Source organism: Cervus canadensis, chromosome X (assembly GCF_019320065.1).
Source record: "Cervus canadensis isolate Bull #8, Minnesota chromosome X, ASM1932006v1, whole genome shotgun sequence".
NCBI classification, from domain to species: domain Eukaryota; kingdom Metazoa; phylum Chordata; class Mammalia; order Artiodactyla; family Cervidae; genus Cervus; species Cervus canadensis.
In genome coordinates this window covers 40528895-40545102 of record NC_057419.1, presented here as the reverse complement: position 1 = coordinate 40545102, position 16208 = coordinate 40528895, and positions in this window count along the sequence as shown.

The following is a 16208-nucleotide window of genomic DNA, read 5'->3' as shown; positions in this document are numbered from 1 at the left end:
AGCTAATCTAAGTTAAGAAGTGAAAGTGAAAGTTGCTCAGTTGTGTTCAACTCTTTGTGACCCCTGGTGGATTGTAGCCCACCAGGTTCCTCTGTCCATGGACTTCTCCAGGCAAGAATACTGAAGTGGGTAGCCATTCCCTTCTCCAGGGGATCTTCCCAACCCAGGGATTGAACTGGATCTCCTGCATTGCAGGCAGATTCTTTACCATCTGAGCCAACCAGGGAAGCCACTTTCAAATAATACTGATACAGTTACCCTGTAACACATTATTCCCAAATTTCTTCTTCTCATCCCTTATATCATTACCATCATTTTTTACTTATCCATAAATTATAATCAACCAATATATTGTTGCTATTATTAGTTTAGTTTATTGTGGTAACAACACTTAATATGAAATTTACCCTCAACGAATTTCTAAGTATGCATGCATGTGTGCTAAGTTTCTTTAGTCATGTCCGACTGTTTGTGACCCCATGAACTGTAGCCCGCCTGGCTCCTCTGTCTATGGAATTCTCCAGGCAAGAATACTAGAGTGGGTTGCCGTGCCCTCCTCCAGGGAATCTTCCTGACCCAGGGATCAAACCAGTGTCTCTTACATCTCCTGCACTGACAGCTAGGTTCTTTACCACTAGCACCAAGTTTAGTTTAGTTTATTGTGGTAAGACTCTACTCATGGACATCACCAGATGGTCAATACCAAAATCATATTGATTATATTCTTTGCAGCCGAAGATGGAGAAGCTCTATACAGTCAGCAAAAACAAGACTGGGAACTGACTGTGGCTCAGATCATGAACTTGTTGCAAAATTCAGACTTAAATTGAATAAACTAGGGAAAATGACCTTTAGGTCATTCGGATATGACTTACATCATGCGAAATGCCAGGCAGGATGAAGCACAGTTCAGTTCAGTTGCTCAGTCATGTCCAACTCTTTGCGACCCCATGAACTGCAGCACACCAGTCCTCCCTGTCCATCACCAACTCCTGGAGTCCACCCAAACCCATATCCATTGTGTCGGTGATGCCATCCAACCATCTCATCCTCTGTCGTCCCCTTCTCCTCCTGCCCTCAATCTTTCCCAGCATCAGGGTCTTTTCAAATGAGTCAGCTCTCCACATCAGGTGGCCAAAGTATTGGAGTTTCAGCTTCAACATTAGTCCCTCCAATGAACATCCAGGACTGATCTCCTTTAGGATGAACTGGCTGGATCTCCTTGCAGTCCAAGGGACTCTCAAGAGTCTTCTCCAACACCATAGTTCAAAAGCATCAATTCTTTGGTGCTCAGATTTCTTTATAGTCCAACTCTCACATCTATACATGACTACTGGAAAAATCACAGCCTTGACTAGATGGACCCTTGTTGGCAAAGTAATGTCTCTGCTTTTTATTTTTTTTCCATTTATTTTTATTAGTTGGAGGCTAATTACTTTACAATATTGTAGTGGTTTTTGTCATATGTTGACATGAATCAGCCATGGATTTACATGTATTCCCCATCCCGATCCCCCCTCCCACCTCCCTCTCTACCCTATCCCTCTGGGTCTTCCCAGCGCACCAGGCCCGAGCACTTGTCTCATGCATCCAACCTGGGCTGGTGATCTGTTTCACCCTAGATAATATACATGTTTCAATGCTGTTCTCTCGAAATATCCCACCCTCGCCTTCTCCCACAGAGTCCAAAAGTCTGTTCTGTACATCTGTGTCTCTTTTTCTGTTTTGCATATAGGGTTATCGTTACCATCTTCCTAAATTCCATATATATGTGTTAGTATACTGTAATGGTCTTTATCTTTCTGGCTTACTTCACTCTGTATAATGGGCTCCAGTTTCATCCATCTCATTAGAACTGATTCAAATGAATTCTTTTTAATGGCTGAGTAATATTCCATGGTGTATATGTACCATAGCTTCCTTACCCATTTGTCTGCTGATGGGCATCTAGGTTGCTTCCATGTCCCGGCTACTATAAACAGTGCTGTGATGAACATTGGGGTACACGTGTCTCTTTCAGATCTGGTTTCCTCAGTGTGTATGCCCAGAAGTGGGATTGCTGGGTCATATGGCAGTTCTATTTCCAGTTTTTTAAGAAATCTCCACACTGTTTTCTATAGTGGCTGTACTAGTTTGCATTCCCACCAACAGTGTAAGAGGGTTCCCTTTTCTCCACACCCTCTCCAGCATTTATTGCTTGTAGACTTTTGGATAGCAGCCATCCTGACTGGCGTGTAATGGTACCTCATTGTGGGTTTTGATTTGCATTTCTCTGATAATGAGTGATGTTGAGCATCTTTTCATGTGTTTGTTAGCCATCTGTATGTCTTCTTTGGAGAAATGTCTGTTTAGTTCTTTGGCCCGTTTTTTGATTGGGTCATTTATTTTTCTGGAGTTGAGCTGCAGGAGTTGCTTGTATATTTTTGAGATTAATCCTTTGTCTGTTGCTTCGTTTGCTATTGTTTTCTCCCAATCTGAGGGCTGTCTTTTCACCTTGCTTATAGGTCCCTTTGTTGTGCAAAAGCTTTTAAGTTTAATTAGGTCCCATTTGTTTATTTTTGCTTTTATATAAAATTAGCACACAGAAATCCCTTGCATTCCTATACACTCACAATGAGAAAACAGAAAGAGAAATTAAGAAAACAATACCACTCACCATTGCAACAAAAAGAATAAAATACTTAGGAGTATATCTACCTAAAGAAACAAAAGGCCTATACATAGAAAACTATAAAACACTGCTGAAAGAAATCAAAGAGGAAACAAACAGATGGAGAAATATACCGTGTTCATGGATTGGAAGAATCAATATTGTCAAAATGACTATACTACCCAAATCTATCTATGGATTCAATGCAATCCCTATCAAGCTACCAAAGGTATTTTTCACAGAACTAGAACAAATAATTTCTCAATTTGTATGGAAATACAAAAAACCTCGAATAGCCAAAGTAATCTTGAGAAAGAAGAATGGAACTGGAGGAATCAACCTGCCTGACCTCAGACTATACTACAAAGTCACAGTCATCAAGACAGTATGGTACTGGCACAAAGACAGAAATATAGACCAATGGAACAGAATAGAAAGCCCAGAGATAAATCCATGAACCTATGGACACTGTATCTTTGACAAAGGAGGCAAGAATATACAATGGAAAAAAGACAACCTCTTTAACAAGTGGTGCTGGGAAAACTGGTCAACCACTTGTAAAAGAATGAAACTAGAACACTGTCTAACACCATACACAAAAATAAACTCAAAATGGATTAAATATCTAAATGTAAGACCAGAAACTATAAAACTCCTAGAGGAGAACATAGGCAAAACACTCTCCAACATAAATCACAGCAGGATCCTCTATGACCCACCTCCCAGAATATTGGAAATGTCTCTGCTTTTTAATATGCTGTCTAGGTTGGTCATAACTTTCCTTCCAAGGAGTAAGCATATTTTAAATTCATGGCTGCAGTCACCATCTGCAGTGATTTTGGAGCCCAGAAAAATAAAGTCTGCCACTGTTTCCCCATCTATTTGCCATGAAATGATGGGACCAGATGCCATGATCTTAGTTTTCTAAATGTTGAGCTTTAAGCCAACTTTTTCACTTTCCTCTTTCACTTTCATCAAAACGCTCTTTAGTTCTTCTTCACTTTCTGCCATAAGGGTTGTGTCATCTGCATATCTGAGGTTATTGATATTTCTCCCAGCAATCTTGATTCCAGCTTGTGCTTCCTCCAGCCCAGCGTTTCTCGTGATGTACTCTGCATATAGGTTAAATAAGCAGGGTGACAATATACAGTCTTGACGTGCTCCTTTTCCTATTTGGAGCCAGTTTGTTGTTCCATGTCCAGTTCTAACTGTTGCTTCCTGACGTGTATACAGGTTTCTTAAGAGGCAGGTCAGGTGGTCTGGTATTCCCATCTCTTTCAGAATTTTCCACAGTTTATTGTGATCCACATAGTCAAAGTCTTTGGCATAGTCAATAAAGCAGAAATAGATGTTTTTCTGGAACTCTCTTGCTTTTTCGATGATCCAGCAGATATTGGCAATTTGATCTCTGGTTCCTCTGCCTTTTCTAAAACCAGCTTGAACATCTGGAAGTTCACAGTTCACATATTGCTGAAATCTGGCTTGGAGAATTTTGAGCATTACTTTACAAGCGTGTGGTATGAGCGCAATTGTGTGTTAGTTTGAGCATTCTTTGGCATTACCTTTCCTTGGGATCGGAATGAAAACTGACCTTTTCCAGTCCTGTGACCACTGCTGAGTTTTACAAGTTGGAATCAAAATTGCTGGGAGAAATATCAATAACCTCAGATATGCAGATGACACCACCCTTATGACAGAAAGTGAAGAGGAACTAAAGAGCCTCTTGATGAGAGTGAAAAAGCTGACTTAAAACTCAACATTGAAAAAACTAAGACCATGACATCCAGTCCCATCATTTCATGGCAAATAGATGGGGAAATAATGGAAACAGTGATAGGCTTTATTTTCTTGGGCTCCAAAATCACTGCAGTAGGTGACTATAGCCATGAAATTAAAAGACGCTTGCTCCTTGGAAGAAAAGGCAAGAAGAAAGGAAGAAAAGGCAAGGTTGGCACTATGCCAACCTAGACAGCATATTAAAAAGCAAAGACATTACTTTGCCAACAAAGGCCTGTCTAGTCAAAGCAATGGTTTTTTCCAGTAGTCATGTATGGATGTAAGAATTGGACCATAAAGAAAGCTGAGTGCTGAAGAACTGATGCTTTAGAACTGAGGTGTTGGAGAAGACTTTTGAGAGTCCCTTGGACAGCAAGGAGATCCAACCAGTCAATCCTAAGGGAAATCAGTCCTGAATATTTTCAGAAGGACTGATGCTGAAGCTGAAACTCCAGTACTTTGGCCACCTGATGTGAAGAAATTACTCATTGGATAAAACCCTGATGGAGCAAAGATTGAAGGCAGGAGGAGAAGGGGACGACAGAGGATGAGATGGTTGGATGGCATCAGTGACTCGATGGACATGAGTTTGAGCAAGCTCCAGGAGTTGGTGACGGACAGGAAGCCTGATGTCCTGCAGTTCATGGGGTCACAACGAGTCAGACATGACTGGGTGACTGAACTGATCTGAACAAATTCCTGATTGTACAATACATTATTGTTGACTATAGTAACAGTGTTTAGCAGATTTTCGGAACTTACTCAAGTTGCTTAACTGAAACTTTATGCCTATTGATCAGTAACTCCCCATTTTCTCTTTCTCTCCAGCCTCTGGTAACCACCATTCCACTTTTTGATTCTATGAATTTGATTATTTTAGATACTTCACATAAATGGAATCATGCAGTACTTCTCTTTTTGTGACTGGCTTATCTTACTTAACATAAAGTCCATCCATATTATATACTGCAGAATTTCTTTGTTTCTTTAAGGCTGAATACACACACACACACACACACACACACACACATATATAATTTTCTTTATTCACTCATCTATTGATGGACATTTAGGTTGTTTTCACCTCTTGGCTATTGTGAATAGTCTTGCAATAATCATGGGAATGCTAATATCGCTGCAAGATACTAACTTCAGTTCTTTTGGATAAATGCCAGAAGCAGTAATTCTATATTTAATTTTTTGAGGAGCCTCCATAATATTTTCCATAGTGACTGCACCATTTTACATTCCTACCAGTGTAGAATCTGTGTACAAGCATTCAGATATCTCCATATTCTGGCCAACACTTGTCTTTTGTTTTTTAATAATTTTGATTTGCATTTCTCTCATTATTAGTGATGTTGAGCATTTAAAAATATATCTGTTAGCCATTTGTGTCTTCTTTTGGAAATGTCTATTCATGTCCTTAGACCATTTTTTAAATTGAGTTACTAGGCTTTGTTTTGTTTATTTGTTATTGAGTTGTAGGAGTTACTTATATATTTTGGAGTTTAGCCTCTTATCAGATATAAGGTTTGTAAATATATTTTTCATCCCATAGGTTGCCTTGTCATTTTCTTAATGGTTTCTTTTGATATTTAGAAGGTTTTTAGTTTGATGTAATCCACTTGTTTATTTGTATTTTTATTGCCTGTGATTTTGGTATCATATCCATGAAATTATTGCCAAGATCATTCCCTTATGTTTTCTTCTAGGGTTTGACACTTCAGGTCTTAAGTTTAAGTTTTTAATCTATTTTGATTGACTTTTTGTATGGTGTAAGATAAGGGCCCAATTTCATTCTTTTGTATGTATATGTCCAATTTTACCAATATAAATTGTTGAAGATGCAATCCTTTCCCCATTGTGTAGTTCTTGGTACCCTTGTCAAAGGTCAGTTGACCATATTTACATGGATTTATTTATGGGTTCTCTATCTTGTTCCATGGGTCTATATGTCTGTTATTATTATTTTGAAGAAATAGTTATCTATTATATCAATTAAAGAGAAGAAAAATTGATGCAGTCGCTGTGGAAAATAGTATGGTCGTTTCTCAGAAAATGAAAGTGAAACTTCCATATGACCTGGCAATTCCATTCCTGGGTATAAATCTGAATAAGAATAAAAGCACTAATTTGAAAAGACACATGCACCTCAATGTTCATATCAGTATTATTTTCAATAGCCAAGACTTGGGAGCAACCTAAATGTCCATCAACAGAGAAATGGATAAAGAAGATGTGGTATATCTACATATACAATGGAATATCACTCAGCCATGAAAAGAATGAAAATTTGCCATTTGCAGCAGCATGAATGGACTTGCAGAGCATTATGCTAAGTGAAGCAAGTCAGATAGAGAAAGACAAATACTGCATGATATCACTTATATGTGCAATCTAAAAAACACCACAAACTAATAAATATGACAAAAAAGAAGCAGATTCACAGATACAGAGAACAAACTAGGGGTTAACAGAGAGAAGAGGGAAGGGGGGAGGGGCAATATAGTGCTAGGGGATTAAAAGGTACAAACTATTATATATAAAATAAGCTACAAGGATATATTGTTTTACAGGGAATATAGCCAGTATTTTATAATAACTATAAATAGAGGACAACCTTTAAAAATTGTGAATCACCATATGTCTATACATTGCACACCTGTAACTTATGTTGTACACAAACGATATTTTAGTTTTAAAAAAGAATAAAAGTAAAATATTTCATTTTACCATCATTATTACACTCTTTTCCTTTCTTCATGTAGGTACTAGTTTCTGACCTATATCATTTGTCTTCTCTCTGAAGAACTTCTTTTAACATTTCTTGCAAAGCAGATCTACAGGTGACAAATCTCCTTGGCTTTTGTTTGTCTGAGAATGTCTTTATCTCTCCTTCATTGTTGCAGGAAAATTTTGCTGAATATAGAATTCCATGTTAGTAGGTCTTTCTCTTTCAACATTTTAAATATTTCAGTGTATATCTTCTAGCTTCCATGGTTTCTGAAGTAAAGTCACTTATAAGTTTTTTTATGGCTCAGTATGTGATATATATTTTTGAATATTCCATGTTCAGTTGAAAATGGAGTTTGCTATGCTGTCATTGAGTGGAGTGTTTATTTAAGTCAGTTAGATGTAGCAGGTTGTTGTTAGTGTTCAGTTTTAAATCCTTGCTGATTTTCTGTCTACTAGTTTTATCAATTAATGATAGAGGAGTGTTGAAATTTCCAACTATAATTGTAAATTTGTTTATTTCTCCAGCAGTATTTTACAATATCAGTTTTTCTTTCATGTTTTTTGGGGCTCTGTTGTTAGCTGTATACACATTTAAGATTGTGTATTCTTGGTTATTTACCCCTTTGATCATATAATGCCCCTGTTTTTATTTGTAGTACCATCTGCTCTGAAGTCCACTTTTTCTGATATTAATATAGCATTCCTGGTTTCTTTTTATTAATGCTTGTGTGATATATGTGTGGCATGTCATTTAAGGTCAGATTCATACCCAGGAATTCATGGACAGTTTTATGGAGTCACTTTCCTGAGCTCCTCCCTTTCTGCAGTCTCCCAAGTACTTTCCAGTTAGGGGGGCGCCCCTTCTTGGTCCTCCAGCTGAAAAAGTAGGAACTTAATTTATCCTGTTCTGCTATTCATTTCCTATGATTATGTTTATATCAGGAGCCTAATGGCAACATGACACAGGAAGGAAATAAAAGCAATATGGGTTCATTCCACTTTCCTGGTATCATAGCCCCTTTGATCAGAGAGGAAAATCCTCCTCCCTTGGAGTTTTAGGTGACTGCAAGACTCTACTGCCATCATGGTGGCTTCCAGGAGACCCCTTTCTTTCTCCTAAAGACTGAACTAAATAAATGGTCTTTCCTGGAGATCTTTCTGTCTACACTGAAACCTACTTCTGAGTTTTGGGCTACTTTGAGCCCAGGCTGGAGGAGAGCAAAGGGAAAAAGTAGTAAACTTATCACCACATCAGTGACTCTTGCTATTTACTTTTCAGGTTTTTTTTTTTTTTTTTTTTGCTGCATTGTGCAGCATGTGGGATCTTAGTTCCCTGGCCAGGGATTGAACCCATACTCCTAGCAATGGGAGTGCAGAGTCTTAACCACTGGATTGCCAGGGAAGTCCCTACTTTTCAGTTTTTAAATAGCTGTTCCATGTGTTCCATACATGTTTTATAGCTGCATTCAGTAGGAGAGACAAGGAATATGTTGTTTCCATCTTTCCTGGAAACATAACCCCAGGCCACAGAAATATAATTGTCTCCACCTTCATCCTGATTCTGAAATTGTCTGAACTATTTCATTTAAGTGTGCTGTATATAAAATTATATCCTCTGCAAACAATAATGTGTGTTTTTCTGTCCTTTATTTATACCTCATTTATTTTTCTTGTCTATTGCATTAGCTAGAACTCCCACAAAAATATTAAAGGTGATAGTGATCACTTTTGTCTTATTTCAGACTCTGATACGTCCTGCTTGGCAGAATTTTCCACACGTCTCTCATAATCACTGGATATAGAGTGCTGTAAACAGATACATAGTTCATGGACAGATGAACACACGGTGAAGAAACACCTAACATTTGACGTAAATCAACACCATGAAAGAGAGACACTGACCTCAACAAACAGAATTAAATTCAAAGAAGCATGTACTATAGCAAACAGAATAAGATCTAAAAATAAGTAATATCTCAGAGAATTAAGGAGGGATATTGCATTTATAAATCATCAATAGGTTTTTATGAAAAAGGAAATTAGAGATTTTAGAGAGTGGACAAATGATTATAAAAATATTGAAAACTCAGTCAATATACCTTCGCAGAATAAGCATAGATGAAGAGTTAATTGATGATCTGGAAGATGGAGCCAAAAATTTTTACTAGAATGCAGCCCCCAAAAACAGGGAAATGGAAAGTGTGAAAGAAAAATAAAGAGATAGGAATAATAGATCCATAAGTTCTAATAATCATCTAATATAATTTCTAGGGGAGACCAAACTATTCAAAGAAATAACAAAAGAAATATTTTCTTAGCTCAAGAAAGACAAAGTATACAGATTGAAAGGTGCCAGAATGCTGGCTGAGGTGAATAAAAAAACACCTACGTTTTATACATCAGATTATCCTTTTCCACCTTGCTCTGTATATCTGGAGGCTGACTACTATTGACTTCATCATCAAGGATATGTTGCTTTCTGGTTTTGGGGCTTTGGCCAGTTAGAGGCAGTGGCAAGAGATTAAAGGACAGGAGGGCAAAGGAATCAGGCTATTTATTTCCCCAGCCTCCTCCCAGGTAAGCCATGGTTCAGCAATGGCTTTATTATGCTGCAGCTCCTTGGCAGGAAGTCTCTCTCACATAGCTACAGCTCCCAGAGACTAGAAATAACAAGAAAGTATTATCAACTGTAGGCCTGAAGGAATGAGGGGGAAGAGAACAACTTTTGAAACTGAAGAGAGCTATAGCTGATATGATCACTAGGAAACCAGGCTTAAAAATAAAAACAAAAATGAAAAGAATCTATCTGAGAACTTAGTGGCTCCAGAACACAGGGAATACAAAATCTACAGAATTAACCCAGGAAAGTCACTGAACAAATGAGCAGTATCAACAACAACTCCCCAACAATAACAACAAAAACACAGCAATAATAAATCTTGGGGGAGTGTAATCTAATACTTGCTAAAGGAGATCAGTCCTAGGTGTTCATTGGAAGGACTGATGTTGAAGCTGAAACTCCAATACTTTGGCCACCTGATGCGAAGAGCTGACTCATTTGAAAAGACCCTGATGCTGGGAAAGATTGAGCACAGCAGGAGAAGGGGATGACAGAGGTTGAGATGGTTGGATGGCATCACCGACTCAATGGACATGAGTTTGGGTAGGCTCCGGGAGTCGGTGATGGACAGGGAGGCCTGGCCTGTTGCAGTCCATGGGGTCGCAAAGAGTTGGACACGACTGAGCGACTGAACTGAACTGAACTGAACTGAATCTAATACTAGAATTGTTATTATATATTACTTTAAATGTCTGATTTTAAAAAATTATTAGACATGCAAAGAGACAGGAAAGTATGGCACATATTCAAAAGCAGTTATTAGAAACTGTCCACGAGGAAACCTGGACATTGGACTAACTAGATCAAGACTTTAAATCAGGTATTAGAAATTTATTCAAAGAAGTAAAGAAAACCATGTCTAAACAATTAAGGCAAAGTAGGAGAATGATTTCTTACCAGACAGAAAAATATCTACGTCACAGTCACAATGATGAAAACCAAAGAAAAACAGAAAGCCTTAAAAGCTACAAGAGAAAAGTAACTTATCACATACAAGAAATCCCTTACTTTTCATTAGAAACAAAAGCAGTCAGAAGACAGTGTAATGGCATATTCAAAATGTTGAAAGAAAAGGACAGGTCAGTCAAGAATTCTATATCTGAAAGAACTATCACTCAAGGATGAAATATATTCCCAGATAAACAAGGATCAAGAGAATTTGTTACCAGTAGATATATACTACGAGAAACACTAGAGAGAGTCCTTCAGGCTGAAAAGAAAGATCATTAGATGGTAACTTGAATCCATACAAAGAAATAGTGTGCTGACAACGTTAACTACATAGGTACATTTAAAGGCAATATAAAATAGTTTTACTCTTTTTTCCTCCTAATTTAAAAGGTGCACACATACACCAATAATTACAAACCCATGTTAATGGCATTACAGTCTATGTAGAGGAACGACAATAATAGCACAAAAGAGGGAGGGTAGAGGGAGCTCTATTAGAATATATAGTTTTTATACTATTGGAATTAAAGTGAAAGTGAAGTCGCTCAGTCGTGTCCAACTCTTTGCAACCCCATGGACTGTAGCCTACCATGCTCCTCTGTCCATGGGATTTTCCAGGCAAGAGTATTGGAGTGGGCTGCCATTTCCTTCTCCAGAGGATCTTCCTGACCCAGGGATCGAACCCGGGTCTCCCGCATTGTAGGCAGACGCTTTATCGTCTGAGCCACCAGGGAAGTCCCTATTGGAATTAAGTTAGTATTAATCTGAGCCAGATTATTTTAAGACAAACATTGTAATTCTCAGAGCAATCATTAAGAAAATCGCTCAAAAATATAATAAACAATAACAGCAAAGGAAATTTAATGGTAGACTAAGAAATATGTGAATGTGAAAAGTGAAAGTCGCTCAGTCGTGTCTGACTCTTTGTGACCCCATGAACTATATAGCCCGCCAGGCTCCTCTGTCCATGGAATTCTCCAGGCAAGAATACTGGAATGGGTTGCCATTCCCTGCTCCAAGGGATCTTCCCAGCCCATCCAGGTCTCCTGCACTGGCAGGCGGATTCTTTACAGTCTGAGCACCAGGGAATATGTATTTAATACAAAAGAAGGCAGTAATGGAAGAACAGAGAAACAAGAAAGAAATAGGACATATAGAAAACAAATAGCAAAATAACAGACACAAATTCTACCACATCAATCATAAAATTAAATGTGAATGGATTAAAAACCTCAATCACAAGGCAGAATATAACTCCATGCCCTCTTAGACCAAATGTGGTATACAACCTCCATGATACCTTAGCACACTCTCATTCCTGCCTCCCATGAGTATTCTGAGCTATTAGTCTGTGGATAAGAGGATTGTAGATAGAATTGTCAAACCAACTTTGAATGGTTCACATGGTCCATCTCTAGACCAGTCTAGAAAAAGATGTTCAAGATAGGGGAGGGAGAGTAAGAAAATGCCAATCACATTGTCCTAATTTCTAGAATGCTGGACCTGTGAACCATGGAGGATATTTGGAGTTGCAGGGCACACTTAAAAATTTATAGCTACTACTTTCCAGCCAAACTGTCCTTTGTTGAGGTTTCTTAAGAACAGTTAAGGTCTTACTCAGGACTTCCACAGAAGCATAACCTTTCAGGGGATTAAGGAAGGTCTTCTTTGGCCCCCATCTTGGACTACTACAGCCTTATTCATCATACATCATTAAAAAGAGTATCTCTGAAAATGTAGTAGGCACAGCCTAGTGCCAGAAGATATGCCTAGATGAGGTACTTGCACAATGGATGCTTTTCAAGAAGTTGTATCTAATCCAGTGCTATAGAAGACCATCTCTAATTTTTTAAATAGATCTGCTGCCTCCCACACGCCAAGCTTTGGCTGGTATTTGCTGTAGGTCTGGTATAGTTTCCTGCTGTATCACATGGAAGTTCTGTTAGGTTTTCCTATGTGGTCTGTGATTATGATGTGGTTTGAGGAATCAAAGAGTGAAGCCTGTAATTAGAGGGCCAGGACATGCTCAGGGTGCAAATATTTTTAGATCCTGATCTCATTCATCTCACATGCTAGCAAAGTAATACTCAAAATTCTCCAAGCCAGGCTTCAACAGTACGTGAACCATGAACTTCCAGATGTTCAACTTGGATTTAGGAAAGGCACAGGAACCAGAGATCAAATTGCCAACATCCACTGGATCATCAAAAAAGCAAGAGAGTTCCAAAAAAACATCTACTTCTGCTTTATTGACTATGCCAAAGCCTTTGACTGTTTGGATCACAGCAGACTGTGGAGAATTCTTCAAGAGATGGGACTACCAGACCACCAGACCTGCCTCCTGAGAAATCTGTGTGCAGGTCAAGAAGCAACAGTTAGAACTGGACATGGAATAACAGACTGGTTCCAAATTGGGAAAGGAGTATGTCAAGGCTGTATATTGTCACCCTGCTTATTTAACATATATAGAGTACGTCATGAGAAATTCAGGGTTAGATGAAGCACAAGTTGGAATCAAGATTTCTGGGAGAAATATCAATAACCTCAGATATGCAGATGACACCACCCTTATGACAGAAAGAGAAGAGGAACTAAAGAGCTTCTTGATGAAAGTGAAAGAGGAGAGTGAAAGGTTGGCTTGAAACTCAACATTCAGAAAACTAAGATCATGGCATCCGGTCCCATCACTTCATGGCAAATAGATGGGGAAACAGTGGAAACAGTGGCAGACTATTTTTTTGGCTCCAAAATCACTGCAGATGGTGATTGCAGCCATGAAATTAAAAGATGCTTGCTCCTTGGAAGAAAAGTTATGACCAACCCAGACAGCATATTAAAAAGCAGAGACATTACTTTGCCAACAAAAGTCAAGACTATGGTTTTTCCAGTAGTCATGTATGAATGTGAGAGTTGGACTATAAAGAAAGCTGAGTGCTGAAGAATTGATGCTTTTGAATTGTGGTGTTGGAGAAGACTCTTGAGAGTCCCTTGGACAACAAGAAAATCCAACCAGTCTATCCTAAAGGAAATCAGTCCTGAATATTCATTGGAAGGACCGATGTTGAAGCTGAAATTCAAATACTTTGGCCACCTGATGAGAAGAACTGACTCATTGGAAAAGACCCTGATGCTGGGAAAGATTGAAGGCGAGATGAGAAGGGGACGACAGAGGATGAGATGGTTGGATGGTATCACCGACTCAACGGACATGAGTTTGAGTAAACTCAGGGAGTTGGTGATGGACAGGGAGGCCTGGCATGCTGCAGTCCATGGGGTCACAAAGATTTGGACACAACTGAGAGACTGAACTGAACTGAACCATACCACTCCAATATGTAAATCCCACCAATGTTTGTGGTTATATTAAAAAATAGTCATCTTTTGAAGTTATATATAAAGTATTTATGGATTAAAGGATATGTTACCTGGATTATGATTATCAATTCAATGTGTATGGGAGGAGTGGTAGGTACAAATGAAACGAGATTGGTCATATGTTAATTCTTAAAGCTGGGTGGTAGGTCCATGGAGGTTCATCATATGATTCTTTTTAATTTGTTATATGTTTGAAAAATTCCATGATTAGAAGCAAAATAAAACAACAAGAGCAAAACAGTAGCAGCAGCAACAAAACCTTCTAAAAGCTCCTACCATTCTTAGAACAAAATCAACTCGTAACCATGGCCTAAGAAGCCCTACTTAATCTTGCTGCTAACCACCTCTCTGACATTATCTCCCACCACTTCCCTGTCTGTCTACTTTCCTTTAGCCATATGAGCCTTCTTGCTTTGCCTTAAACACACCAACATCCACCTCAAGACATGTTCTTTCTACCTGGAATACCTGCCCCCATGGCTACATGATTTGTTCCTTTTCATTATTCAGCTTCTCAGATTCAATATCTCTTCCTTAGAGAAGCCTTCTCTGAAAATCTTTTATTATAGTGAGACACATAAGTGCACTATTTAGAGCCCCCTCTAAATATAGACAGGTCTCCTCACATAGATAGTCTTACCTGACTATACCATCTAAAGTAGCTCCCACCCTCTGACCACTCTATTCTATTTTCTTATAAAACTTACCACTACCTGAAAACTTAACATTTTTTCTTGTTTATTATCTGCCTTCCTCACTAAACTGTAAGCTCCAAGAGGGCAGAAGCTAGTACATAGTACATTGAGGTATTCAGTGAATTTTGGTTAAATGAAAAAATGAATGACTCCCCAGAAGGAGGTTAGTGGATCACCTAGCATGCCTGGGAAGATGAGTGCTCACCTTTGCTGCTATGTCCATGTAGAAGAGATAGATTCCTCTAATACTGGGCAGGGAAGAGTCTTGCCCAGTATAACTCACAGGTACGTTGTGCTTACTCTCTGTTCAAATTGGTAACAATGAGGTATCTAAAGTGGGAAGTTCTTTGAAATAGTGTCTGGCACATAGTAAGCTCTCAATCATGGTTAGCTATTATTATCTGAATTAGAGCCCATGGCTCTAATACCACCCAGCTTCAAGAATTAACATATGACCAATCTCGTTTCATTTGTACCCATCACTCTTCCCATACACATTGAATTAATAATCATAGTCCAGATAACATATCCTTTAATCCATAAATACTTTATATATAACTTTAAAAGATGACTATTTTTTAATATAACCACAAACATCGGTGGGATTTATATATTGGAGTGGTATGGTTCAGTTCAGTTCAGTATTCCATGAAATACTGTCCATGGAATTCTCCAGGCCAGAATACTGGAGTGGGTAGCCTTTCCCTTCTCCAGGGGATCTTCCAAATCCAGGGATCAAACCCAGGCAGGTGGATTCTTTACTAGCTGAGCCACAAGGGAAGCTTAAGAACACTGGAGTGGGTAGCCTATTCCTTCTTTGGTGGGTCTTTCCAACCCAGGAATCAAACCAGGGTCTCCTGCACTGCAGGAGGATTCTTTACCAACTGAACTATCAGGGAAGCCCCTCTCACATAGTAAGCTCTCAATAATGGTTGGCTATTATCTGAATTAGAAGGAGCCCAGATTTTCTTTTGTCTGTGGGGCATGAAGGATCTCAGTTCCCCAACCGGGGGTTTCTGCTGTGGAAGCACAGAGTCTTAGGGAAGTCTCAGAAAGAGTCCCAGATTTTAAGTTTGTTTATTTATACCCTGCCTCATTCCAGAAAAGACCTGAGAGAGTGGGCTTTGGAGTCAATTAAAACTGGGCTTTAACCTTGGCAAAATCACTTAAAAGTCACCAAGTCACACTTTAAGTGTGTGACCTTGAATTAAATACTTCTCTGAGCTTCCTTTCTTCTTTTCAAATGTTTAGGTTCAAATCGGTAGAGAAAATGATGAGAAAAGAAAACCTTTTCTTCAGTTCAGAAAAAAAAGCAGAAACAAGGTAAATAAAAAACACAAATTAAGCAGATTTAAGCCCAAACACATCAGTAGTAAAAATAGATATGTGAAAAGGCTGAATT